General features: G+C 32.2%; 1 long non-coding RNA gene across 1 annotated transcript; it reads right to left on the bottom strand.

Annotated features, from left to right (window-relative positions):
- Nucleotides 1-247: 247 nt before the first annotated feature.
- LOC139430244 (uncharacterized) lies at nucleotides 248-656 on the bottom strand. The gene is made up of 2 exons (XR_011640707.1): nucleotides 423-656; nucleotides 248-367 (listed from the first exon to the last, which is right to left on the bottom strand). It is a non-coding gene; the product is annotated as an uncharacterized lncRNA (long non-coding RNA).
- Between the last annotated feature and the right edge of the window lie 2,591 nt (nucleotides 657-3,247).

Below are 3,247 nucleotides of genomic sequence, written 5' to 3'. Positions count from 1 at the left end.
TTGCCATTTTAATATATTTTGTATACATATTTACTAAATATATTTAGCATACCTACTCTTATACTTACTTTATATGTCCTAATCAATGAGAAAACAGAATAGTAGAAATTATTGACTGATAATTTTGAAATTTGGTACAGTAGGCGGTAAGTAACAAGTATCGTACCATATCGTACTTACATTATTATTTTTCCTACCTTAAGGTATGATTTTGTTGCAGCGTCCACCGTCTGTGCCCTGGGTGGTATGCTCAGAAATGCTTCCTCAGCATATGCATATCTTTTGAGGAAGCATGTATGAGCATCTTGTCCAGGATGCAGACGCTACACGTCACCGAAATTATATCTTTACATACATATGTACATCCCTGATACGTCAACGAAACCCTTCAGAAATTATTTTTAAATGTTTATGATACATACCATTAATGTAATGTAAATGTAAACAAAACATTATAGAAATAATTCAAAACCATTAATGAAACATTTTAGTAGTGTACCGTAATTGTCAGCTGTATGTTGCAGAAACGTTTCAATAGAAACGTTTCAATAAAACATAAAAAGGGTCGGACATTAGCAGTTTCAGACACGTTTCATCTATGTTTCAGAAATATGTCGAAGAAACGTTTCATTTTTCAATAATATGTATCAGAAATGTTTCTGAAACGCAAATTTGTTTACTGGGAGATTATACAACTTAATAAAAATAACTTTCAAACGGAACTAAACAATATTATAAAAATAGGGATTAATAACGGTTATAACATCACCTTTATGCAGGATATCATTAACAGTATACATAACAATAATGTTAGAAAATTAGTTTACCCAAATTTCCAAACCAAAAAACAATACTTAACTTTAACTTATAGCCACAACCTGAACAAACTTAACAAAAATATTAGAAAATATAACATCATCCCAGCGTTCTTATCAGGTACAAAAATCAGCCAGATAATTACCAACAATAAACATAAATTTGATGAAATACAAAAGAGCGGTGTATATCTGATACAATGTGAGGAATGCAGTTGTAGATACGTGGGACAAACGGGAAGAAATTTAGCATCTAGACTTAAAGAACATAAAAAAAACAAACATCTAACGTGTTTAAACACTTACATACACACAACCATTCAATCAGCAGTAACAATATCTCACTCCTTAAAAATATTAATAAATCAAAAAAGCTTGATCTCTATGAGGAATATTTCATAAACAAATATAAAAAGGATAATGTAGAGAACCTACTCAACGACATTTCCGAATTTAACATCCAGAGATTTTTCTAAAAATGTTACAATAGCTATATTTATTTTAAATAGTCAGGTTCAATTAAGGAACTACATTTCGAATTTTCCCGCTTTTCTTAACGCTCAACTTTCCTTAACCTACAACCAGTTTCAATTACGCATCCTCAGTCCACTCAAAGATGTCGTGAAGAAGAGTGTGACTCGAGTTAAAGTTTTTGTTTTTCGTTCAATAATTTGTATCTTGTGTATTTGAGTTGATCACCCAAATTTAATATTCATTCCACATCGTTTCGACTTAATTCTTTTTTAAATATCATGTTTTTCAATATATTTTTTGGCTTAACCTATTCATGTGTCTAAGAAAAATAACTTTGAGGTTATACAAGGCGTGAATAACTTGGAGTTTTAACATCAATAATACAAAACAATTTGTTTCATAAATGTAAATTTAATCATACATCGAACATTAATTTCTTCATTCGGAAGGTGTTTCCCATATGTCGACTCTCTCGTTATGTCCATCATTTGTCCGATGACGTCGTGCCCGTAGATGCCTCAACGGCGAAACACCGAATTTAATGAATAAAGAAAAAATACATCGTTCAAGCCATAAGCTTTTATTTTTATACTGAAACACGATGAAACTGGAACAAACCCTATCATTACTGTAGAACTTGTTTATGCACTGAAAAGAAAAAAAGGATTTCATAACAAGTTTGACCACGACTTATTTGATCGGGAGTTCTCTTCGGTTACTATGAATTTGAAATTGAAGTAAATTTGCATTTTTGGGGATTTTTGTGTAACGATTTTTTATAATTATGATTAAAAGTAAACCTAAACAGATTTCCGTTGATTAACTTAATGATTGAAAAAATAAGCTCAAAGCGGTGTATGTTGGTGGCCAGATAGAGTGTGTGTTTCAAAGCAATTAATTACTTAATTAATCACTTTAATTAAAAACCTTAATGCTGGACTTATAAACCGTTCAACAAAAATAGATACGTTAAAAATAAAGGTAAAATCAGTAAAATTGAAAAACTTAAACAACAATGAAGCAATTACATCAACTTCCTTAAAAATGGTGATTTAAAAATATTTTAAATTCTAAATCCGACGTTAATCTCAAAATGTAGGAGTTGGCATAAAATAGTTTTCAGTTTTACTATTGCTGGTACTTGTGATAAGCAAATACAACAGTCGCGTTCGTCGTTCAGTTCAGTGGGAGGTTCCGTTTTGGCTGACTCTTTATTCCGCTGCATCGACTGTTTCATGAAATATTCAGCAGGGGTGGTGCGTTCTAAAATGCGGAGTTCTATTTTGGTTTAAAATTTAGTTACCTAGACGAAGCTTTTTCTCCGCCGCTCTGCCGTCAAAATGGGTATTTTAAGCAAATAGAGTCCCGTTTAGGGGATCCTTCAGGATCGTAAACACTTTTTCAGGCTTTAAGATTTTTTCCTATCATTAATTATAGAAGCAAACACATTAATATAAAACGAATAATCTTGCAAAAAGAATTATTAAATCCATCTCTTTTAGAAGGGGAAAAATAGTTTTAAGATTGCGAGAAAAATAAAGCTGTACATTTATTTTTAGCGTTCTTGTTTTTACCCGAAATACGAGTGGAGTGTATAAAGTTGAAAAATAAAACAAGTCTAAATCACGTCCCCTTTTAAAACAATGTAACTCTCGAGTACATTCTTGGAATATGCCAAGTGGATGTGATTTTTCCCCCAGCAGCAACAGAAAAACAGGTCGCCCCAACGGTGAAAACTGTATAGGAGAAGAGGAGGAGGGTTATTTCCCTTTTCTGACGACGGTATGCGCAACTTGGGAGACTGTTAAAATTCGTAGCGTTCCAAAAACGTCGCGAAAATCCTCTAGTGGCTCTCAATTGCTTTTCCCCTCTTCCTGCTACTATCGAAAATCTCTTCATTTTTTCCTCAATTTTTTTAGTGCCTTATTACGTTTACTTGATATCAAGATAAATGATAC

The sequence above is a fragment of the Onthophagus taurus genome, chromosome 6 (genome assembly GCF_036711975.1).
Source record: "Onthophagus taurus isolate NC chromosome 6, IU_Otau_3.0, whole genome shotgun sequence".
Taxonomy (NCBI): domain Eukaryota; kingdom Metazoa; phylum Arthropoda; class Insecta; order Coleoptera; family Scarabaeidae; genus Onthophagus; species Onthophagus taurus.
Note: the sequence above shows the minus strand (reverse complement) of the source record. Positions and strands in the feature narration are given on the sequence as shown.